The 26,620-nt window shown below is 39.3% G+C and overlaps 3 pseudogenes; all 3 read left to right on the top strand.

Annotated features, from left to right (window-relative positions):
* The first annotated feature begins 2,603 nt into the window (after window positions 1-2,603).
* Window positions 2,604-3,554, top strand: LOC133044209 (olfactory receptor 10AG1-like; annotated as a pseudogene).
* Window positions 3,555-8,718: 5,164 nt separating this feature from the next.
* On the top strand, window positions 8,719-9,670 carry LOC133045263 (olfactory receptor 10AG1-like; annotated as a pseudogene).
* A 15,688-nt stretch (window positions 9,671-25,358) lies between these two features.
* Window positions 25,359-26,331, top strand: LOC133045262 (olfactory receptor 5I1-like; annotated as a pseudogene).
* Window positions 26,332-26,620: the final 289 nt, after the last annotated feature.

The following is a 26,620-nucleotide window of genomic DNA, read 5'->3' as shown; positions in this document are numbered from 1 at the left end:
CTAGGTCGTTATGCTCTAGTAAGAGGGGTGAACTGGAGATACAGTGCCTATTGCCAAAACCAAAAGAATCAGTGTTCTATTGAATGGAGCTTATCACTCTTAATTGCATCAGAAAAATAATGGAAGCTTCATTGATTTGAGAAATCCTGTAGAACATCTTTGTAGTCTGTATGGCATGTAATAAACAAATTACTAAGCATGATAACAGGAAAGATTTTATACCCATACTAGAGGGAAAATGCCAAAAGCAAATGCACATTGAACCAAAATTGGAGTTAGTAAGCAAGAATTTAAAAATAATTCTAAAAACATCCTAGAGAAAATTTTCAAAAAAAAAAAAAGAAAGAAAATGACAAAAGTTGGGAGACATTCCGCAAATGATTGGAAACCTTAGAAAATAAAATGGAATTGAAAAATACATCTAAATTAGCAACTTATTGAATGGATTTATTGATACATTGAATTTTTAAAAGCAGAGAATTGGATGAAAAGTGGCAAGGGCAAAAGGGTTTGTATTAAGGATCTTTGGTTTGGAACTTGCAACTAATGTGGTAAAGGAGGTCATCAGGAAAATATATGTTTAATTCAGTTCAGTCACTCAGTCGTGTCCGACTCTTTGTGACCCCATGAATTGCAGAATGCCAGGCCTCCCTATCCATCACCAACTCCCGGAGTCTACCCAAACCCGTGCCCATCGAATCTGTGATGCCATCCAGCCATCTCATCCTGTGTTGTCCCCTTCTCCTCATGCCCGCAATCCCTCCCGGCATCAGGGTCTTTTCCAATGAGTCTACTCTTTGCATTGGGTGGCCAGATTACTGGAGTTTCAGCTTCAGCATCAGTCCTTCCAATGAACACCCAGGACTGATCTCCTTTAGGATGGACTGGTTGGATCTCCTTGCAGTCCAGGGGACTCTCAGGAGTCTTCTCCAACACCACAGTTTGAAAGCATCAATTTTTCGGCCCTCAGCTTTCTTCACAGTCCAACTCTCATATCAAACTAGTCAATTCTATAGGAATTAACTCTGAATATTCATTGGAAGGACTGATGCTGAAGCTGAAGCTCCAATACTTTGGCCATCTGATGCAAAGATACAACTCATTGGAAAAAACTCTGATGCTGGGAAAGATTGAGGGCAAGAGGAAAAGGGGGCGACAGATGATGAGATGGTTGGATGGCATCACTGACTCAATGGACATGAGTTTGAGGATCTCGGGGAGATAATGATGGACAGGGAAGTGTGCTGCAGTTCATGGGTCACAAAGAGACGGACTTAGCCACTGAGTAACAGCAACTCTCTTACACACACACCACTGAAGGCATGATTGAGCTCTAGCAGGAGAAAGGGGGAGAGAAGGTCTGAATCTGGGATAGGAACCTTTGCTTACACCTTGGGGACTTTTCTCAAAAAATAACAATCAAATTGACTCACTCAATTTATTCAAGCAATTAGTATATCAAGTTTTGTGGAAGAGATATGCTAAGCCTTGTACAAAAATGTATAGAGAATATTCAAATAAATTTATAATCTAATTATAGCTATTAGAAAAGTATAATATAAAGATGGGCAATCTCAGGTCAATACATTCTCATGCCTGAACTAACAGACACACTCATAACAACAACAACAAAAAGAATGAATGTATTAAATGGCTAGCAGAACAACAGCAATTACAGAGGAAGGGGGTAATTTAGGAAGATTTTAGAGGTGAGTTGGGCTGATGTCTCTTAAAATAAGTGTGTGAGGGGTGAACATTCTTGTTAGAATTTCTTGCTTGAACAGAAGTGATAGATGAACATGCCTCTTACATCTAGAATTCCTGAGCAGGAAGATGAGTTTAGTTTCTTTTCTTCTGACTGAAAAATATGAATATAAATTATGACTGCTGTTTTTATATACCCTATGTTGAAATGCATCACTTTAACTATTATTACATTATATTTATCATCCCATAATACTGATTGGTCAACCTGTCAATTTTGTTTTCAGATAAAATGGCCTAAATAGGCAAATGTCCAAAGTAAACAGCAGCAGGGAAATCATCACTTTCAAAATTAAATACATGTCAATGTTTGGCAGAAACCAACAAAATTCTGTAAAGCTATTATACTTCAATTAAAAAATAAAGAAATTTAAAAAATTAATGGTAGTTACGCCTAAACATTTCTTAGGTGGCTTGCAAATAATTTACTTGTGCAGCCAAATTACTTTCACATTGAAAATGATTAAAAACAGAATTGAGAGGTGAGAAGCAAAAGAGATCAGCCAGAATAAGGAAATGACTGATATAACTGAATACAAATTCATATTTTGCATTTTTTATTATTTAATTGAAGACACATACTTACATTATAAACACATGAGCTTAAATATAAAAAATATATGATAACCCATGATAGATAAAAGAAACTGAAGAGATTTATTTTCTTAAAAATGTACTTAATATTAATGAAAAATATATTTCACTATACTTTCACAGGTCTTATCAATAATAGGTTTTGCTTTTATAAGGAACTGAGAAAATAAAAGGCCATAGCATCCTGTTTATACATAAGGAAACAAAAGTAAAAAAGTGAAATAATGGTATTTCTGATTGAATCATTCCCACAGATGAAATATGAAGAGATGGAAGCAGAAGACAGTGTATCCACAGTGCTACAACTTGTCCTCCTGGGGTTTTCTGACCTTCCAAACCTCCAAGCGCTGCTATTTGGGGTGTTCTCCATCATTTACATCATTATCTTAACTGGAAATAGTCTCATAATAATACTAACTAGGCTTAACCCTGCACTGCAGAAACCCATGTATTTCTTCCTGTCAAACTTTTCCTCCTTGGAAGTCTGTTATGCGTCCATCACTCTCCCTAGGATTCTGGTGAACCTTTGGACTCAGGACAGAAGAATATCTATCCTGGACTGTGGCACCCAAATGTGCTTCTTCCTTATCCTCGGAACCACTGAGTGCTTCCTCCTGGCGGTGATGGCCTATGACCGCTGTGTGGCCGTCTGTGTCCCTCTGCACTATCCCGTGGTCATGACCTCAAAGGTGTGCCTCCAGCTGGCTGTGGGCTCCTGAGTCAGCGGAATTCCAGTGCAGATAGGGCAAATGTGCCAGATCTTCTCTCTGCGTTTCTGTCCTTCGAACCAGATTAATCACTTCTTCTGTGACATTCCCCCGATTCTGAAGCTGGCCTGCAGAGCCACTTTGGCACATGAGCTCTCAGTCTATGTAGTAGCTCTGCTGGTTGCTGCAGTGCCTTTTATGTTAATACTTGCCTCTCCCAGTAAAGTCATCTGCACTATTCTGAGGCTGCCAACAGCCAGCAGAGCCAAAGCCTTCTCCACCTGTTCTTCTCACCTGTTGGTTCTGCTTTTATTCTTTGGATCTGCTACTATTACCTACTTAAGGCCCACATCCAGTCATTCTGCAGGAACTGACAGACTGCTCTCCTTGTTCTGCACCATAGTGACTCCGATGATCAATCCCATGATATACAGCCTCCGGAACAAGGATGTGATTGCAGCACTGAGGAAATTGTTACTCAAAATATAGATTGGAGGCAGGAGGAGATGGGATGACAGAGGATGGGATGGTTGGATGGCATCACCGACTCAATGGACACGAGTTTGAGCAAACTCTGGGAGTTGGTGATGGACAGGGAGGCCTGGCTTGCTGCAGTCCATGGGGTCACAAAGAATTGGACGCCACTGAGTGACTGAAAACATATAAATATAGTGTGATGAATATATTTATAAATGTTTTAGCTGTTTGTCACACAGTTATCAGAGAAAGATTTTAAATATCTATATTTTCCCCTTAGAAACTTAACTATTTCTAGCTTATAAGATACTTTTAGATACTTTAAAATAACCCACAGTTGACTGTGCTTAAATATTTTTTGGGCTTCCCTGGTGGTTCAGATGGTAAAGAATCTGCCTGCAATGCGAGAGACCTGGGTTTGATCCCTGATTTGGGAAGATCCCCTGGAGGAGGGAATGGCTACCCACTCCAGTATTCTTGCCGGGAGAATCCCCACAGACAGAGGTGCCTGGCAGTATATTTAGTCAAAGTGTCTTCAATATTTCATACCTAAATAATCCTGTATTGTGAATAAAAAACAATGTTCATGACATACTTTATGGTAAAACAAAATAGAATTCAAGCTCTTAAGACTTTTGGCTTAAATATACCTTAAAACATGCAAGATTCTTACCTAAATCACAGCTTCTATTTTTCCACTTCTATTGTTGGCATTTTTTTATTCAATTGCATGGAAACTGACCAGTAGCAATTAAGTAATGACTATTTGAAGGAGGAATTGAATGAGTGAATGAACAAATGCATATTACCTTGCCCTATGTCAGACTTCTGGCAAAATCTAGAAACTTCAAAGAATCATTAGACACTAGGAATATGTTTACTTAGCCCACTGTACCTTCATGAAGAATTACCTTAGTCATCATAACAAAAGAAAATCTTTCATGTACTGAGTACTCTTCCTAACTGCATGTTGTAGAAGAATCTCCCTGTTTTTCTCAACCCTTTTACTTTGTACATATTTCTATATTTTATGTAGCAATTTTGACCCCAATATAATCTGCTTTGAATTATTTCATCACTGCCTTACAAACTACCCCAATGCTAATTCATATTTTAAGTTCTTTTCCGAATTACACAAAGTTTCCACAATTGCATTTACATTAGTGTGCCTTGCCTAATCCCCCATAATTTTAACCTTCTCTAAGTGATATAATTTTTAAAGCTTTGAACTGATATTCTCAAGGAAAATGAGCATCTGTCAATAGAATCATTAACAGGTATCCTCCTAATTCCATCCAGATGGCATGATGGTAAAGAATCTGCCTGCCAATGCAGGAGATCCAAGAGACACGAGTTCAATCCCTGGGTCAGGAAGATCCCCTGGAACAGGAAATGGCAACTCACTCCAGTCTTCTTGCCTGTGAAATTCCATGAACAGAGGGGCCTTGTGGGCTACAGTCCAGGCAGACACAAAGAGTCAGACATGACTGAGCGACTGAGCACACACACACATAAACACAATCAGCAACTCATTTAGAGAATACTTCTGCTGACAGTTCTTCTGACAGTTATGCTCTTTTGTTGATTTACTTGTAATTGTGCACATGTGCATAAGGCAATGTTAGCTCTTGTTGTGAAGCTAGTTATATTTCACTTCGCAGTCCATTTGCTTCCTTTAATATCTAGGCAGTAAATATGATGTACTAGGTTCAGTTATTTATACATCTTATTCATAGTGTCTAAATGCATATATACCTTCTAATTAAATGTTTAGTATGTTTATATACTTTTATATATAGTCCATAATGTAATCTAGGATGAGGATTATAATAGTGATGATAAGGATGATGATAGTAGTTTTGTTTTGGAAATTTAGGAAAGCAGGAATCACAGCGTCAAGGAAATAGTGCCGTTCCCTAAATTCACAAATTGTCATGTGTAAAGCAAGTGGTTCAACTATATATATACATGTACCTTTTCTGTTTCAAACTCTTTCCCCATTTACACTGTTACATAATATTAAGCAGCATTCCTGTGCAGTATGTAGGTCTTCATTCAACATCCATTTTAAATATAGCAGTGTGTTCCTCACATCTTTTCTTTTTTTTTAAATTCTGCATGTAAATGATATCACACAATATTCCTCTTTCTATGTCTGACTTTACTCAGTATGACAATCTCTAGATTCATCCATGTTGCAAATGACATCACTTCATTCTTTTTAGCAGCTGAATAATATCAGGTTTTAATACTTTTAATGTGTGTGTTATGACTGACATTTTGGATGTTCCAAGGGAAGTGTGCTCTTCTTTTCTGTGCATGCATTCAACACAACTTCATCCAATTTCTGAACTTCTGTGGATGTAGACACATCCAACTTCTGTGGTGTTGGAGAAGACTCTTGAGAGTCCCTTGGACTGCAAGGAGATCCAACCAGTCCATCCTAAAGGAGACCAATCCTGGATGTTCATTGGAAGGACTGATGCTGAAGCTGAAACTCCAGTACTTTGGCCACCTCATGTGAAGAGTTGACTCACTGGAAAAGACCCTGATGCTGGGAGGGATTGGGGGCAGGAGGAGAAGGGAACAACAGAGGATGAGATGGCTGGATGGCATCACCGACTCAATGGACATGAGTTTGAGTAAACTCTGGGAGTTGTTGATGGACAGGGAGGCCTGGTGTGCTGCGATTCATGGGGTTGCAAAGAATCGGACATGACTGAGCGACTAAGCTGAACTGAACTATGGATGTAGACAGCTGTGAATATAGACACATTTCATAAGCATTTTGCAAGAATTTAATATATCCACAATGTCAATGGGAAAAATAGTAAGAAAGGCCCTGGAATGACCTCTTGATATTTCAAAAAAAAAAAAAAAAAAGAATTGCATGTTTCTGTAAGTGTGGCTTTCATAATTATGATATTCCACAGCTAAGAATTGGATGATCTGAAAGCAGTTATCAGACACATCTCTTACATTTTAAATAATGTTTTATTTTGTAATCAGCTTTGTTGTTGTATAATTCTGGCAAGTAAAAACATTGTTAAACCTGCAGGTCTTGAACTTTTCTTATAACTTGGTTCATAACAAGTATGACCCCTTCATCATTACTTGAAATAGTAGCCCAAAAATAAAAATGATTTCAAAAGACATTGTTAATAATACCTGTATCTGTACTGATCTGTACTTATTTTCAATCTATTTTTGTTTTGGATATTCATACAATCCTAATAAGCTCCTACATCTAATATTTTATCATTAAGATAAAGTCGGCAAAATGTTTTTGAAAGGTCTCTAAAGGAGGAGTAAGTTGTGCTAACCGTCTTTACAAATATCAAGTGACAGTGAAATTCACTCAGTTGTGTCCTACTCTTTGTGACCCCATACAGGCCTTGGAATTCTCCAGACCAGAATACTGGAGTGGGTAGCCTTTCCCTTCTCCAGGGGATCTTCCCAACCCAGGGATCAAATCCAGGTCTCCCTCATTTCAGGGAGATTCTTTACCAGCCGAGTCACAAGGGAAGCCCAAGAATATTGGAGTGTGTAGCCTATCCCTTCTCCAGTGATTCTTCCTGACTCAGGAATCAAGCCAAGGTCTCCTTCATTGCAGGCGGATTCTTTACCAAATGAGCTATCAGGGAAGCCCAAATAGAAAATACAAGCTAAAAGGAAAATATTTGAAAGTCACACATTTCAAATAAGAAATATACAGAAAGATTATGCAAGGAACTCTCAAAATCAACAGGAAGAAAAGAAGCAATCTAACATCAATGTACAAGATTTTTCTTTTTTCCTTCATTGGAGTATCATTGCTATTCACTATTGTGCTAGTTTTTACTGTATAATGAAGTGAATTAGCTATATGTATGCATACATCTCCTCCCTCTGACCCCTGACATACCATCATCTCAGTCACCACAGAGCACTGAGTTGAGCTCCCTGTGTTTTATAGCAGGTTCCCACTAGCTCTCTGGCCATCATCAAAAAATCTACAAACAAAAACCACTAGAGAAGGTATGGAGAAAAGGGAACCCTCTTGCACTGTTTGTGGGAACTTAAATTGACATAGCCACTGTTCAGACCTGTATGAAGGTTCCTTAAGAAACTAAAAAAGAAGAACTGCCATTGACCGAAGAATTCCACTACTGGGCATATACCCTGAGAAAACCATAATTCAAAAAGACACATGGACCCCAATGTTCCCTGCAGCACTATTTACAACAGCCAGGACACGGAAGTAGTCTAAATGTCCACTAGATGTACAAAACTCCTAGCTGGAACATAAGTGCCAGATATACTTACTTCTTATCTCTTGGGTGTTCCTGGACAGAAATATCAGTTTAATGATTCTTTTCTCCAAGTTGGAAAATCTGAATAAAACTTATGACTACTGAACTTCCTTGGTGGTGGTCCAGTGGTTAAGTTTCCCTGATTCCACAACAGGGGGTTCTGGATTTGATCCCTAGTCTGGGAACTAGGATCCCACATGCCTTGTGGCCAAACTAAAATAAATAAATGAATAAAAACAGAAATTATATATTAAAAAAACTATGACTGTTGCTTTTATAGACATTACATTGAAATACACACTTTTAAAAAATAAATAGTATCTCATAATACTCAATGATTAGCTCATTGATTTGGATTTATAGTAAAAGAGCTAAATATTCATAACATAAAAGACAAACAAGATTTGGAAATACCACTGGAATATCATCATTTTAAAAATTAACTATCTTTATCCCCAAAACAATTTTAAGTGGCTTACAAAATATTTACAGGAACAATAAAACTAATTTTGAATTGATAATAGTGGAAAACAGAAGAGAGAGGTGGAAAGAGCATGTCAGTGCAAAACATGCAATCATTGTTACAGTTGACCATAATTTTCCATTTGAATTTTTAAGTGTTCAAATGAATAGCAAAATTGCAATCGCATGTTTTTATAATAAAGCAATAAAATAATATACTGTAGAGAAAACAGAGAGTGAAGTTTTTTCTTACAGATAGGTTTAATGACAAATAAAAGTATACTCCTCTGTACTTTTAGAGCACCTGGCATTATAAGTTTGGTTTTTATAGGGAAATGAAAAGTAAGAAGACATATAATCTAGTTTATACACAAAAAACAAGAGTCAATAAAAATGAAATGACAGTGCCTCTGATTGAATCATTCCCACAGATGAAATATGAAGAGATGGAATCAGAAGACAACATGTCCACAGGATATAATTTGCACTACTGGGGTTTTCTGATCTTCCAAACCTCCAAGGGTTATTATTTGGGGTGTTTACCATCACTTACATCATTATTTTAATTGGAAATGGCCTCTTCATAATACTAAATAGGCTTGACCCAGCACTGCACAAACCCATGTATTTTTTTCCTGGCAAACTTTTCCTCCTTGGAAATCTGTTATGTGTCCATCACTCTCCCTAGGATTTTGGTGAACCTTTGGACTCAGGACAGAAGGATATGTATCCTGGACTGTGCCACCCAAATGTGCTTCTTCCTTATCCTCAGAGCCACTGAGTGCTTCCTCCTGGCGGTGATGGCCTGTGACCGCTGTGTGGCTCTCTGTGACCCTCTGCACTATCCCCTGGTCGTGACCCCAAAGGTGTGCCTCCTGCTGGCTGTGGGCTCCTGGGTGAGTGAAATCCCAGTGCAGGTAGGGCAAACATGCCAGATCTCTCTGAGTTTCTGTCATTTGAAATAGGTTAACCACTTCTTCTGTGACATTCCCCCCTCCCCCATTCTGAAGCTGGCCTGCAGAGACACTTTTGCCCACGAGCTGTCAGTCTATGCAGTAGCTCTGTTGTCTGTTGTTGGACCTTTTATGCTGATCCTTGCCTCTTACAGCAAAATCATTTCCAGTATTCTGAGGTCGCCAACAGCCAGAGGAAGAGCCAAAGCCACGTGTGCCTCTCCTGTTGGTTGTGCTTTCATTCTTTGGATCTGCCATTACCTACTTAAGGCCCAAATCCAGTCATTCTGCAGGAACTGACAAACCCCTCTCTGTGCTCCACACCATAGTGACTCCAATGTTCAATCCCATGATATACAGCCTTTGGAACAAGGATGTGATTGCAGCACTGAAAAAATTGTTACTGAAAAAAGTAGTGTGATGAGTTTATTTTAAAATGCTTTAAATACTGGCCACAGGGTTATCAGAGAAATTTTTAAAGATGTCTACATTTCCTAGTTTCGAAGTTGACCACTTCTTTTTGTACTATAATTTTCAGTTCAGTTCAGTTGCTCAGTCATGTCTGACTCTTTGCGACCCCAAGGACTCCAATATGCCAGGCTTCCCTATCCATCACCAACTCCCGGAGTTTGCTCAAACTCATGTCCATCAAGTCCATGATGCCATCCAACCATCTCCTCCTCTGTCGTCCCCTTCTCCTCCAGTCTTCTATCTTCCCCAGCATCAAGGTCTTTTCAAATGAGTCTGTTCTTCACATCAGGTGGGCAAAGTATTGGAGTTTCAGCTTCAGCATCAGTCCTTCCAATGAATACTCAGGACTGATCTCCTTTAAGATGGACTGGTTGGATCTCCTTGCAGTCCAAGGGACTCTCAGCAGTCTCCAACACCACAGATCAGTGGTAATTATCCCTATATCCCTTCCCTCCCCTCACCCTCCCCCACTCCAGGTCATCACCTGAGGCTGGGCTCCCTGTGCTAAACAGCAGCTTCCCACCAGCTATACGTCTCACGCCTGATCGTGTATGCATGTTGATGCTATTTTCTCCATTCATCTCCCCTGTGTAAGTCCATTCCCTACATCTGTGTGTCCATTCCTTTCCTACAAATAGGTTCATCAGTATCATTTTTTTTAGATTCTATATATATGTATTACTTAATAAAGAAGATTTTACAAAATCGTGGAACACTGCTGTTCAGGAGTTCGATCACTGGTTTTTAATATTCTCTTTACCAGATGTAGAGCAAGTCATTTAGCTACTATTTTTCCTTTCATTCTTTTAAAGAACAAAATTAAAATGAGTATGAAGCTTATTAAAAAGCACATGGCTAGCCATACCATAAATAAAATAAATGTGTTTTATTTTCACAAAATAAATGTGAAATAAATAAATGTGTTTTCTTACACAGGCCTGAATATGATTCTAAAGAAGAAAATACACATTCATGTTTCACAGTGTTTGGTGGTGGTAGATAGTATCTTTTTAGTGGCTTTTCAGCTGGTGCAGAAGCTCTTTTGTGGTAGGAAATGTTTCTCAGAAATGCAGGTTTTGGTATTTTAATGTGTGTGTTATGACTGAGCACTTCAATGTTTAAACAGTGCTTTCCTCTGCTGTGTATGTATTCAACACAACTCCATCTGATATATGAACTTCGGTGAACTACCGACACACCTCATCTGTGACTACAGACACACCTCATTAGTACTTTGCAAAGATTTAATATACTCATGGTATCAATGCGAGAGTAGTTAAAGAGGTCTTATTTTAAAGAAGAGCATTCCATGTTTCTGTAGGTGTGGATTTCATAATTAAAAATCCCATAGCTAGATATTTGACAGCACTTTTGCATGAATATCTACTATTAAAAAAAAGTGTTTCATTTTATCATCAAGTTTGTTGCTACTCCTATATAATTTTAACATTAAAAAGCATTATTGAACATGCAGGCTTTGCAGATTTTATTTACAATTAGGCTAACAGAGAATATGACCCCATCATCATTATTTGAAATAACGGTAAAACCAAACTTGGGAAAACTATTTCCACAGTTTATGATTCAGTTCAATTCAGTTCAGTTGCTCAGTCATGTCCGACTCTTTGCGACCCCATGGACTGCAGCACGCCAGACTTCTCTGCCCATCACCAACTCCCAGAACTTACTCAAACTCATGTCCATCGAGTCAGTGATGCCATCCAACCATCTCATCCTCTGTCATCCCCTTCTCCTCCTGCCTTAAATCTTTCCCAGCAGCAGGGTCTTTTCAAATGAGTCGACTCTTCGCATCAGGTGGCCAAAGTATTGGAGTTTCAGCTTCAGCATCTGTCCTTCCAATGAATATTCAGGACTGATTTCCTTTAGGATTCACTGGTTTGATCTCCTTGCAGTCCAAGGAATTCTCAAGAGTCTTCTCCAACACCATAGTTCAAAAGCATCAATTCTTTGAGGCTCAGCTTTCTTAATAGTCCAACTCTCACATCCATACATTGACCACTGGAAAAACCATAGCCTTGACCAGATGGATCTTTGTTGGCAAAGTAATGTCTCTGCTTTTTCATATGCTATCTAGGTTGGCCATAACTTTTCTTCCAAGGAGCAAGCATCTTTTAATTTCATGGCTGCAGTCACCATCTGCAGTGATTTTATTTCCGCATCTATTTGCCATGAAGTGATGGGACTGGATGCCATGATCTTAATTTTCTGAATGTTAAGCTTTAAGGCAACATTTTCACTCTCCTCTTTCACTTTCATGGCAGATTCAAATCAATGTATGGCAAAACCAATACAATGTTGTAAGGTAAAATAAATAAATAATTTAAATTAAAAAATTTTTTTAAAAAAAGAAGCTCTATAGTTCTTTACTTTCTGCTATAAGAGTGGTATCATCTGAGTATCTGAGGCTATTGATATTTCTCCCAGCAATCTTGATTTCAGCTTGTGCTTCATCCAGCACAGCATTTCTCATGATGTACTCTGCATATAAGTTAAATAAGGGTGGCAACAGTATATAGCCTTGACATACTCGTTTCCCAATTTGCAACCAGCCTGTTATTCCATGCCCAGGTCTAATTGTTGCTTTTTGTCCTGCATACAGGTTTCTCAGGAGGCAGGTCAGGTGGTCTGGTATTCCCATCTCTTGAAGAATGTTCCACAGTGTGTTTTGATCTGCACAGTCAAAGGCTTTGGCAAAGTCAATAAAGCATAAGTCAATTTTTTTCTAGAACTCCCTTGCTTTTTCAATGATCCAACGGATGTTGCCAATTTGACCTCTGGTTCCTCTGCCTTTTCTAAATCCAGGTTGAACACCTGGAAGTTTATGGCTCATGTACTCCTGAAGCCTGGCTTGGAGAATTTTGAAGATTACTTTGCTAACATGTTAGATGAGAGCAATTGTGCAGTAGTTTGAGCAATCTTTACCATTGCCTTTCTTTGGGGTTGGAATGAAAACTGACCTATTCCAGTCCTGTGGCCACTGCTGAGTTTTCCAAATTTGCTGGTGTATTGAGTGCAGCACTTTCACAGCATCATCTCTTAGGATTTGAAATAGGTCAACTGGAATTCCATCGCCTTCACTAGCTTTGTTTGTAGTGATGCTTCCTAAGGACCACCTGACTTCGCATTCCAGGATGCCTGGCTCTAGGTAAGTGATCACACCATTGTGGTTACCCAGGTCATGAAGGTCTTTTTTGTACAGTTCTGTGTATTCGTGCCACTTTTTCATCATATGCTCTGCTTCTGGCTAACAATACCTATGTTGGTACTGACCTATAGTTATGTTTCAATCTATCTTTCCTTTGAATGTTCAGCCAATCATGATAATAAGTTCCTATGACTAAAATTTTATCATTAAGATTAAATTAGTTAAATATTTATAAATAGCCTTTAAGGAAGAATGGGTTGTTCTCTAGTCTGGAAAGGATCACTTTATGGTATTTGAAACATAGCACAATTTTAACAGTATTGTGCATGTATCATCCAAACAACTGTGACATAATAGACATGTTTTAACATTAAATTTTACTGTCATCATCTGTGTGTCCCTGTCTGCAAACTGTATCGATTAGGTGTATGAGAGTGTCTGTGACAAACAAGTAACTCAGGAACGACAAAGACCTCCTGCCAGCATCTAACTGAGATTATTTTTCAACCCATAGGCTGACCATGGCAGTCTAGTTGTCAAAGGTAATTGATTGTTAAATGAGAGTAAACGGTCCTTTTTAGACTGGTTCAAGGGAATGGCCATGTATAATACCATAGAGATGCTTTCATTAATTGATAGTATTTTAAAATATATTCTATAATATTTTAAATTTGTATGCAAATTAAAATGCACTTTTTTTGTAAACTTTTTGAGAAGTCTGACAAATCCACAGAGTTGTTACCAAAATCATGATCAAAATACAGAACAGCATGATCAATCTCCAAAATTCTCATGTTTTGTCTCTTTAGTTAATACCCTACCAATTTACTACCAGCTGACCAGTCCTCTATCCATATGACTTTTTCAAAATGTCATATAAATGGAATCATAAAGCCTTTTAAGTCTGAATTTTCACTTTGCATAAAGCATTTAGCATATTGCTACTGCCTCAATACAGTTTGTTTATTTATATTTCTTAGTAGTGTCTCACACTATGTAATGTACCAGAGCTTGTTTACTCATTCCTTGGGTGAAGAACACGTGGCTATTTCCAGAATTTCACTGTTAAAACTGCCCTGAATGTTTGATAATAGATTTTTGTGTAAATACAAGTTTTCTTTTCTCTATAAAGTGGGACTTCTGGATAAATGTGTTTTGTAAGTGTGCAATTAACTTTATAATGAACCACCAACCTTCAGAGAAGCTGTCTCAATTTTCCATTCCTATGAGAAATGTACAGAAGTTCACTTGTTCTAAATCATCAGCAGCATTATCTGTGCATTATTTTTGTTGTTGCTTTGTTTTCATTAGATTTTTTTTAAACTTTAATGTGTCTAGTGATATTTCATTTTTTAATTTTGATTTTCCTAATCAAACTCAGTAATTTCACACTGAGTTTTTCATGGTGTAATTTGTCATCTTTATATCTTCTTTGATGAATTATCTGTTCAAACTGTTTTCTAACATTTTACTTGTGCTGTTGCTTTATTACATAGTTTTAAGATTTTTATATATTTATATGTAAATACAAAAAGTATATATGCAATGCATATGTATTCATATATATTTATATTCACTGACAGGCCTCCTTGGAAGCTCAGTGGTAAAGAATCCACCTGCCAAGCAGGATATAAGGGTTCAATCCTTGGGTGGGGCAGATCCCCTGGAGAAGGAAATGGCCATCCACTCCAGTATTCTTGCCTGGGAAATCCCATGGACAGAGGAGCCTGGTGGGCTACAGTCCATGAGGTTGTGAAAGAGTCAGACATGACTTAGGGACTAAACAACAACAGTATTGATTGACAGATTACAAAATGAAAGAAAGCCATTATCCAAAAATTTTACTGTCAGGAATTAAGCTGATAGAACTGCTCAGCTGCACATGTATGCTACGTTTCATGCAAAGAGACTTGTAACAAGATGTCTGACTCCATATTTGATGCTTGACTGTGGACAGCTTTTAAAGCACACAGTTGAAACAGTTGAAATGGCCCAGTGTAAAATAAAATGGGATCCTCTAAGAATTGAACTCATTATACAAGAACCATTTGAAAGAGAAGGGGAATTTTTTTCGTAATTAGGGCCAGAAAGTGCCTTCCTCTTCCCGTCTTCCCCATCCTTCTGTACCCGCCCCAGCTTCTGCAGGCCGTCCCTGGGGACCAGACCCTCCAGGCTGTCATGCACAGCTTGTGGTCAGTGGGGCTGTGTAAAGAGCAACGCCTGACGAGCCTGCGCAGACCTGTCCACCCGCAGGCTCACCGCACGCCCCCTCCTTGGGGCTGGCCTTCCACTGCCCCAGCTTCAGGCTGGGGTTCATCTGGGAGAGAATGGCAGTAAGCTGGACTCTCCTGTAGTCAGAGGTGATGGGGGCCCCAGCAGCCCTGGCCTCCCCAGGAAAGCAGGAGGACCTTTGGTTTGCCTCTGGTCAGGCTGTCTGGGCTCAGAGAGTATAGGCTGGTCCAGAGGCAGCGTGTTCCCATTCCTGGGGTACGAGCTGCAGGGAGCAGGGACGAAGGACTCCTTCCCCCCACCAACCCATCCATCCACCTGGCTCGGAGGAACCGCACAATGCCCTGGGGCCCTTGGCTTGTGTCCTTGCTTTGTCTTCCACCTTCACCATCCCCTTTCTCCAAATCAAGTTGATTCAGGAAGAGGGGGGATTAGCTTGCAGCATTTCTCCATTTTACAACCCAATTAGGCTGATCCGTAAAATGGAAGTAATGAATGGCACCATATGATCACAGCCTTAATGCCGTGGCCCCAGCTATGAAGGCTCCATAGGCAATAACAATGAAATTACCGACTTCATTCCAATAGCAAATATCAAGTATTTTGTAGCCATAGATTTAGCTAATATATTCTGCTCAGTGCCTATTTTGATTGCCTCTCAGAAGAAGTTTGCTTTCACCTCTAAAGGGACACAAGATACTTTACTTGACTGCTCATAAGGTATCTCAGTAGCTCTGCCATCTCATACAATTTTTTCAAGATATTAACTGCATTCAACTCCTTCTGGAAATATGGGTGTGACATTGTGTATAAATGGATTCGGGCTTCCCCAGTGGCTCAGCAGTAAAGAGTCTGCCCGCTGAGCTGTGGAGATGCAGGTTCAGTCTCTGGGTCAGGAAGATCCCCTGGGGGAGAGTATGGCAACCCACTCAAGTGTTCTTTCCTAGAGAATCCCATAGACGGAGGAGTCTGTGAGCTGCAGTCCAGAACGTCACAAAGAGTCGGACGTGTCTGAAGCAACTCAGGACTCCCTCACATAAAGGGATTCATTTGACAGATTCATTTAGGACCATTGGAGGAGGTCATCTGGAGAAGGTGACATCTGGTTGACTGGCAAACTAGATCTGCGTGCTCCTCACCCTCTCCCTTGTCTTTAGAATGTACATTCTGTCCATCATTCCTATAGTGAGAGATATTTTCAAAGACCACACAACAGTCTTGAGAGAGCAAATTACTGTTGAGACCATCTGAACAGTATACATGCTTGAAGCTAATTAAGACCTCTATATAAATACTTGAAATTCTGACTGATGGGTGTTGAGATCTACTTGTATCACAGCCACCCATGAAAAGCCCTATATGTGAGACTACAAGCAATAATTTGATGCTTATTCTAGAACTTGAGTTCAACTTTAATTCAATTGTATTTTACTGACCTGCTGTAAAATTAATTCAGCTTATTGGGATACCAGGGCTTCCCCAGTGGTTCAGTGATCAAGAATCCCCCTACAGTGCAGGAGACCCAGGTTTGGTCACTGGGTCAGCAAGATCCCCTGGAGGAGGAAATGGCAACCCACTCCAGTATTCTTGCCTAGAGAATTCTATGGAAAGCGGAGCCTGGTGGGTTACAGTCCATGGGGTGGCAAACAGTCGGACATGACTTAGAGACAACAACAAGAATATTTGGATATTGATACCAATATGAAAAGAATCAGGACTTTTTGTTTGATGATGGTTTACTAGAATCTGAGAGTCACAATTTCCTGCACAGAGAGGAATGTTATAAATTTGCCAACTAGTGGGAAAATTTCTTAAAAAAAATCTGAAAAGAAAAAGCATATATACTTGGTGAGAAACAGAGTACTAACAATTGGAAATTTCAATTACATAAAAATCTTTAAGAACACTGAAAGCTTATTTTTCAGGACTGACTTAGAGGCATATTAACAAGATCAGATAGCTGTCTCTGGTACCATCTATTGTCTGAAAGATGCAAGAATTCTAGGTTCTATGGTATATGAGAAACACTTTTTAAGTTCATTCCTCTCAAGCAGTGCCGTGTGAAAGAGCATTTGCTAAGAAAGTCTGTTTTCTTAAGGCTGGTTAATGGTGAGCATTTAAGTGGAAGTAGCATATATTAAGAAAAGGTGGCAAGAATACTCAGAAGAACTGTACAAAAAAGATCTTCATGACCCAGATAATCACAGTGGTGTAATCACAAACCTAGAGACAGACATCCTGGAATGTGAAGTCAAGTGGGCCTTAGAAACCATCACTACGAACAAAGCTAGTGGAGGTGAAGGAACTCCAGTTGAGCTATTTCAAATCCTGAAAGATGATGCTGTGAAAGTGCTACACTCAATATGCCAGCAAATTTGGAAAACTCAGCAGTGGCCACAAGACTGGAAAAGGTCAGTTTTCATTCCAATCCCAAAGAAAGGCAATGCCAAAGAATGCTCAAACTACCGCACAATTGCACTCATCTCCCACGCTAGTAAAGTAATGCTCAAAATTCTCCAAGCTAGGCTTCAGCAATACGTGAGCCGAGAACTTACAGATGTTCAAGCTGGTTTTAGAAAAGGCAGAGGAACCAGAGATCAAATTGCCAATATCCGCTGGATCATCAAAAAAGCAAAAGATTTCCAGAAAAACATCAATTTTTGCTTTATTGACTATGCCAAAACCTTCGACTGTGTGGATCACAATAAACTGTGGAAAATTCTCAAAGAGATGGGACTACCACACCACCTGACCTGCCTCTTGAGAAACATGTATGCAGGTCAGGAAGCAACAGTCAGAACTGGACATGGAACAACAGACTGGTTCCCAATAGGAAAAGGAGTATTTCAAGGCTGTATCTTGTCACCCTGCTTATTTATCTTCTATGCAGAGTACATCATGAGAAACACTGAGCTGGAAGAAGCACAAGTTGGAATCAAGATTGCTGGGGGAAATATCAATAACCTCAGATATGCAGATGACACCACCCTTATGGCAGAAGTGAAGGTGAAATAAAAAGCCTCTTGATGAAAGTGAAAGAGGAGAGTGAAAAAGTTCGCTTAAAGCTCAACATTCAGAAAAGTAAGATCATGGAATCTGGTCCCATCACTTCATGGGAAATAGATGGGGAGACAGTGGAAACAGTGTCAGACTTTATTTTTCTGGGCTCAAAAATCACTGCAGATGGTGACTGCAGCCATGAAATTAAAAGATGCTTGCTCCTTAGAAGGAAAGTTATGACCAAACTAGATAGCATATTAAAAGCAGAGACATTACTTTGCCAAAAAAGGTCTGTCTAGTCAAGGCTATGGTTTTTCCAGTGGTCATGCATGGATGTGAGAGTTGGACTGTGAAGAAAGCTGAGTGCCAAAAAATTGATGCTTTTGAACTATGGTGTTGGAGAAGACTCCTGAGAGTCCCCTGGACTACGAGGAGATCCAACCAGTCCATCCTAAAGGAGATCAGTCCTGGGTGTTCATTGGAAGGACTGGTGCTGAAGCTGAAACTCCAGTACTTTGGCCACCTGATGCAAAGAGTAGACTCATTGGAAAGGACCGTGATGCTGGGAGGGATTGGGGGCAGGAGGAGAAGGGGACGACACAGGATGAGATGGCTGGATGGCATCACAGACTCGATGGGCACAGGTTTGGGTAGACTCTGGGAGTTGGTGATGGACAGGGAGGCCTGGCGTGCTGCAATTCATGGGGTCACAAAGAGTCAGACACGACTGAGTGACTGAACTGAATTAAACATATATTTTCCTGATGACCTCCTTTACCACATTAGTTGCAAGTTCCAAACCAAAGATCCTTAATACAAACCCTTTTGCCCTTGCCACTTTTCATCCAATTCTCTGCTTTTAAAAATTCAATGTATCAATAAATCCATTCAATAAGTTGCTAATTTAGATGTATTTTTCAATTCCATTTTATTTTCTAAGGTTTCCAATCATTTGCGGAATGTCTCCCAACTTTTGTCATTTTCTTTCTTTTTTTTTTTTTTTTTGAAAATTTTCTCTAGGATGTTTTTAGAATTATTTTTAAATTCTTGCTTACTAACTCCAATTTTGGTTCAATGTGCATTTGCTTTTGGCATTTCCCCTCTAGTATGGGTATAAAATCTTTCCTGTTATCATGCTTAGTAATCTGTTTATTACATGCCATACAGACTACAAAGATGTTCTATAGGATTTCTCAAATCAATGAAGCTTCCATTATTTTTCTGATGCAATTAAGAGTGATAAGCTCCATTCAATAGAACACTGATTCTTTTGGTTTTGGCAATAGGCACTGTATCTCCAGTTCACCCCTCTTACTAGAGCATAACGACCTAGGATTTTCACATAAGTACTTGAGCTTTCTTAGTCTCTTCAGCACAAAAGTAATATAGAATTGTCTACTCTTGTATTTCAGAGGTTTTTGACATATCTTTAACCCCCCACTCCAAGCAATTTGAAATTTGGCAAATGCTGTGAAGGGAAGACAGCTCTGTGTTTGTAGCCATGCAGATTTCCAGTTTGGATACTCTAGTACTGTGTAATTAACAAAAGTTCTGCAAGTTTTGTTTTTTTTTTTTTTTTTTCTGAGAGCAGCTGAAATATCATTGTTTTAGTGAATCTGTCATACAAAACGCACATAAGAACAATCAAGTTGATGATGAAAAACTGTATTTACTAACTGGGATGGCTTTGCTTCCTTTTGATGCTCTCAAGCATAAGACTCTTATTTAAAAGTCCTTCTGGGACTTCCCAGTGGTCCAGTGCTTAAGAGTCTACCTTCCACGGCAGAGGACATGGGGTCAATCCCTGGTCCAGGAAGATAGCCACAGGCCAAAGGGCATCTAAGCTGTGCACCGCAACTGCTGAACCTGTGATATTAGAGCCCAAGTTCTAGAGCCCATGGTCTACAACAGAAAGTAGCCCCTCACTCTGCAACTACAGAAAGCCCATGCACAGCAAGGAAGACCCTGCGTAGCCAACGTAACCAGATAGGTAGCTAGATAATTTTTAAAACTAAAGTCCTTTCATCTTCTCAGGAAGCACCTACTGATAACATGTTCTATAGTAGCCTTCGCTGGTCTCACCCTTCAGTTCAATAAAAAATATTACATTTCAGTGCTGAGGATGTCAAGTAGCATTTTTAGGAACTTCCATGTGGTTTTTGAAATAATTTAAATGAGAGCTACATTTTAACATATATGAATTATTTGAAAGAACCTCTACAGTATTGGAGTGTAGGACTCTAGTGGGATTTCAAGTGTCAGGAAAAAACCACCACAATATTACTGAGAGTAAAAATTGCCTCTTCAAACTAACACTAACAGAATTGTTATTATAATTATGAAGTTGTTTCAAAATAATAATTCACAATAACCTACTAATTATTCCCTAGGGATATCTTGGAAATGAACATGTTTGGAATCTTCAGGTATTAGGTCCCTAATGACTTGAGAATGTATATAAAAGTCCTTGGTTGTATTGGTGAAAGTATTCATCTAGGTAATAGGAAAATGTCTCCTTCTTTGGTAAGTCGCTTCTGTGTTTACCAGGTTGGCTTTTGGCTTTATTGATGCAAAAATAGACTTTTATGGATCTGAGACCATTGATGTGTCAAAATAGTTACAAAATTTTGTGCATTAGCATATTACCCACAAACAAATCAACCTGTGTCATTCTACTATAGCTTTTATAGGGATCTGAAACACTCACCTTGTTTAAATAAGCTTTTTTGTTAACAGAAGTAAACTGAAACATAATTGGCTACCTGATAGTTCCAATTAATTTATTTTCTGTTCTAACATTGTTTTGCTATATACTTATGAAAGAAAAGATAGTGAATCACTTCAGTTTGATTGAATCTTTTTGGTCATTCCCATTGAAAGCAAGAACCCAAGATTCACTCTCATCCGACTTTTCCCCTCATGCTTCTCTTCTCACTCACGTTTCTCTACATGCATGGTGGTGGTGGTGGTAGAGGTGATTTAGTTACTAAATCGTATTCGACTCTTTGCAACCACATGGACTGTGGCCCCGCCCAGCTCCTCTGTCCATTAGATTTCCCAGGTAAGAATACTAGAACGGGTTGCTGTTTTTTTCACCAGGGAATCTTCCTGATCAGGGATCAAACCCAGGTCTCCTGAATTGTAGGCATTCTCCTGCATTGAGGGCAGGTTCTTTAAGGGCTGAGCCACCAGGGAAACCATTCTTAGGCTATTGAAAGGAATATGGAATTTAGAAGGATGGTAATGATAACCCTATATGCAAAACAGAAAAAGAGACACAGATGTACAGAACAGACTTTTGGTCTCTGTGGTAGAAGGTGAGGATGGGATGTTTCGAGAGAACAGCATCGAAACATGTATATTATCTATGGTGAAACAGGTCACCAGCCCAGGTTGGATGCATGAGACAAGTGCTCAGGCCTGGTGCGCTGGGAAGACCCAGAGGGATCGGATAGAGAGGGAGGTGGGAGAGGGGATCGGGATGGGGAATACATGTAAATCGATGGCTGATTCGTGTCAGTGTATGACAAAACCCACTGCAATATTGTAGAGTGATTGGCCTCCAGCTAATAAAAATGAATGAAAAAAAAAAAAAAAAAAAAAAAAAAAAAGAAAAAGAAAGGGATGCTCACTGTGAGTCCCTGAGAGTAATGGACTGTGTTTTCAGGAAATAACTGAGTCATTCTGCCCTGCCTTCAGCAAGTCTGCACCACAGCCTGTCTCACAGAGGCCACACTGTTAAATCTCTAACCACCTTCATGGCTATCCTCATGAACTGTGACTTCACACACATATGAATTTGAATTACACCTGTCAACTACTTGTGGAGTGACTCAGAACATTAAGCTTCAGTGTCCCCATGCAACATACAGAATCAATAATGAGAATCTAGCTTACACAGCCAATCAGTCTTGAAGTTTTGGAGGCAGCAGCCTGGGCTCCAATCCTATTTTCATCACATCTTGGCTCTCCAGCTCTCTGCTTCAGCTCCGTCAACTGTAAGAGAAAGATGACAGTGACAGAAACTGCTGTGAAATTCTGTTAGTATACTTTGTGGGACAATTAAATGAATTATATGTAAAGGGTTAAGAATATTGCATTTCACACCACAATCATTATATAAATGATAACTATTATTTAAAAAAAATCTAGTGACATAGTTCTGACTATTAGCTAGGGATGAGCGAGAGCACTGGGATTGTCTCTGTTGTTGTTTCGTCATTAATCGTGTCCAACTCTTTGTGACCCTGTGGACTGTAGCCCGTCAGGCTTCTCTGTCCCTGAGATTCTCCAGGCAAGGAAACTGGAGTGGGTTCCCACTTCCTTCTCTAGAAGATCTTCCCAGATCAGGGATTGAACCCACATCTCCTGCTTTGGCAAATGGATTCTTTACTGCTGAGCAGACAGCAGTGGAGTAATTGAAACTAATCTTCTCTCTTTACCTATTATGTGACGGTCTATCTAAAGTGAGACAGCAAGAAACTATAGATAGAGGGTTTTCCTAATTTAACCTGGCAGAGAAGCCACGTGAAATACTGTTGTCATTATTATAGTAAAATTTTAAATATATATAATGGTATATATAATATATGTATAGTATATGTATTAAGTATAGCAGATTCCCTCTCTCTCTCATACACTCCCCCCCCCCCCACACAAGGTCATACAATCCACGTGGCTAATATGAGATTCTAATAAAATGCTTATTAACTCTAAATTTAGGTCTTATCATTCCTGAACACTCTGATTACCTTGAAAGCAGGCAAAATAAGTATAAATTAACTACTGTCCTAACAAGGCGCTGCATCTCACTCACACTGTTTGAGGTAAGAACATAAGACAGCATCCTAACCCTTCTAATTCTCTTAGACTTCTCTGTGCCTATGTTATAGCGTACTTTTAGTGGTTAAATGATATTACAACAACGGAGTTCTTAGCCCTGCAGCTGTCTCAATAGTTTTATATAAGTGAGAGAATGACCCCAACCATTTGTTCTAGCCAACTGTGGCAGTAGTAACAAAGCTCAAAGCTCATTGAAGGTTTCACTTGCATGTTTCATAGATTTCCAAGTCATCCTTCAAGGTTACAATAAAAAGTCTTATATTTCAAACTCATGTTCAAATTCTCCTTGCTTCTAGAAAAATTTTAAGATTACAGAATCAGAAATTGACAAAATTCTTAGACTCAACATCCTGAATTATACTAGGATAAAAATTAAATGAAGCTATTTGTGTTTGTCACATATATAATTAGTGAGGTGGCTATACAGAGTGTTATTTAAAGATGAGAAGTTAACTTAATACTAATTTTTTGCCCACTTTACTCAGTCATCTAATATTTATGCTGTGCTTACTATAAGCCAAGAATGATAAAGAATGCCAAAAAGAAAAGCAGTTAATTACTTTAATCTCCTTGACTTAGTATCTTGACAGGATTTAAGGACTTGCCATAAATCCCTGTCTAAAACATGCTCTCAGCTGATGTTTACTGACATTTGCTTTCATTTCACTAATATCATTTTTGCTTTTATTATTTTTAATAGCTAAAATATATTTCATTGCATCACTCTAATCACAGTCAAGAGTACAACGCATTCAGTTCAGTTCAGTTCAGTTCACTCAGTCGTGTCTGACTCATTGCGACCCCATGAATCACAGCACACCAGGCCTCGCTGTAGTTCACTCAAACCCATGTCCATCGAGTTGGTGACACCATCCAACCATCTCATCCTCTGTCGTCTACTTCTCCTCCTGCCCCCAATCCGTCCCAGCATCAGGGTCTTTTCCAATGAGTCAACTCTTTGCATCAGGTGGCCAAAGTACTGGAGTTTCAGCTTCAGCATCAGTCCTTCCAATGAACACCCAGGACTGATCTCCTTTAGGATGGACTGGTTGGATCTCCTTGCAGTCCAACGGACTCTCAAGAGTCTTCTCCAACACCACAGTTCAAAAGCATCAATTTTTCAGCGCTCAGCTTTCTTCACAGTCCAACTCTCACATCCATACATGACCACTGGAAAAACCATAGCCTTGACTAGACAGACCTTTGTTGGCAAAGTAATGTCTCTGCTTTTAATATGCTGTCTAGGTTGATCATAACTTTCCTTCCAAGGAGTAAGCCTCTTTTAATTTCATGGCTGTAATCACCATCTGCAGTGATTTTGGAGCCCAAAATTTAAAGTCTGATACTGTTTCCACTGTCTCCCCATGTATTTCCCATGAAGTGATGGGACCAGATGCCATGATCTTACTTTTCTGAATGTTGAGCTTTAAGCCAACTTTTTCACCCTCTTCTTTCACTTTCATCAAGCAGCTTTTTAGTTCTTCACTTTCTGCCATAAGGGTGGTGGTGGTGTCATCTGCATATCTGAGATTATTGATATATCTCCCGGCAATCTTGATTCCAGTTTGTGCTTCTTCCAGCTCAGCGTGTCTCATGATGTACTCTGCATATAAGTTAGATAAGCAGGGTGACAATACACAGCCTTGACGTACTGCTTTTCCTATTGGGAACCAGTCTGTTGTTCCATGTCCAGTTCTAACTGTTGCTTCCTGACCTGCATACGGATTTCTCAAGAGGCAGGTCAGGTGGTATGGTATTCTCATCTCTTTTGGAATTTTCCACAGTTTATTGTGATCCACACAGTTGAAGGCTTTGGCATAGTCAATAAAGCAAAAATCGATGTTTTTCTGGAACTCTCTTGCTTTTTTGATGATCCAGCATATGTTGGCAATTTGATTTCTGGTTCCTCTGCCTTTTCTAGTACAACACATTAATATCTATTAAATACTAGACAAAAGGAGTACATTTTTCTAGAGTTATCATTACAAGATGTACTCGTTAGCATACTTTTAATAACAGATATATTTTTCCTCTTATCATCATTTCACTCATTACTTCATTATTCATTTAATCCCCTGTACTAGCTATAGCCCTATACTTGAGAATTAAAAAAAAGTAAGCAATATGAGATGTTATCTGCACATGTCTGTCCAGTGGAAGAACTAGCTATTGATCAAACAAATACAATAAAACTATCAACCAAGAGATAAAGCTACTAAATTCTGAAATATGCTTCTCAGAATTTGTATTTGGAAGGAGATTTGATCTGGGACTCCTGACTTGATTGCTTGTTTGTTGAAACAATAAAATAACCTTATGATTATATCTATTTTTTTTCTCTTTCCATCAACATAGCATCTTAGGATGTTAGAATTCTCATAAGAAGAAAACAGCATGTGATATGGACTTTATAGTTGGAAACTATACCTCAGTGACTGAGTTTATTCTGTTAGGGTTTTCAACTTGCCCTGAACTGCAGATTGTCCTGTTTCTCCTGTTTCTGACTTTGTACTCTATGATTTTAATGGGGAACATTGGATTGATGATGCTAATCAGGGTTGATCTGCACCTTCAAACACCCATGTATTTTTTCCTTAGTAACTTATCCTTTGTAGACCTTTGCTATTCTTCTGTCTTCGTTCCCAAAATGCTTGTCAACTTCCTTTCTCAGAACAAGTCAATTTCCTATCACGGCTGTGCCCTGCAGTTCTATTTCTTCTGCACTTTCGCAGATACTGAATCCTTTATCTTGGCTGCCATGGCATATGATCGCTATGTCGCCATCTGTAACCCTTTACTATACATGGCTGTGATGTCTCGGGGCATCTGTATATGGTTGATCGTCTTGTCATACTTTGGAGGCAATATGAGTTCCCTGGTGCACACATTCTTTGCATTTATTCTGAAATACTGTGATAAAAATATCATTAATCATTTTTTTCTGTGACCTGCCTCCCTTGCTTAAGTTATCGTGCACAGACGCGTCACTTAATGAGTGGCCTCTCTCCACATATGGCAGCTCAGTGGAAATTATCTGCTTCATCGTCAGCATCATCTCCTACTTTTACCTTCTCCTCTCAGTCTTAAAGATCCGTTCTTCCACCAGAAGGAAGAAGACCTTCTCTACCTGTGCTTCCCACCTGACATCCGTGGCCGTCTACCAGGGGACTCTGCTCTTTGTTTGCTCACGACCCAGCTACCTGTATTCCCCCAACACTGATAAAATCATCTCAGTTTTCTACACCGTCATCATCCCAGTGCTGAATCTCTTGATTTATAGTTTGAGAAACAAAGACGTAAAAGACACTGCTAAAAAAAGTCTTAAAACCAAAGATAAATTCCTCCTGAGACATAAGGTTCCAGGATTCATCTAAATCCCCAATTACAAACTCCAGCTGTGTGTATGCTCAGTCGTGTCCAGCTCTTTGCAACCCCATGGACTATAATCTGCCAGGCTCTTTTGTCCTTGAAATTATCCAGACAAGAATACTGGAGTGGGTTGCCATTTCTTCCTCCAGGGAATCTTGCCCACCCAGGGATGGGACCTGTATCTCTTGCTTATCCTGCATTGACAGGCAGATTCTTTACCCTTGCAATGCCTGGGACAAAGTGTAACTAAGAACCTGCAACAACCTTGCCAGCATATACACAATTTCTCACACA

The sequence above is a fragment of the Dama dama genome, chromosome 23 (assembly GCF_033118175.1).
Source record: "Dama dama isolate Ldn47 chromosome 23, ASM3311817v1, whole genome shotgun sequence".
Lineage (NCBI taxonomy): Eukaryota > Metazoa > Chordata > Mammalia > Artiodactyla > Cervidae > Dama > Dama dama.
The sequence above is the reverse complement of the archived record's forward strand: the minus strand, read 5'-3'. Positions and strand labels throughout refer to the sequence as shown.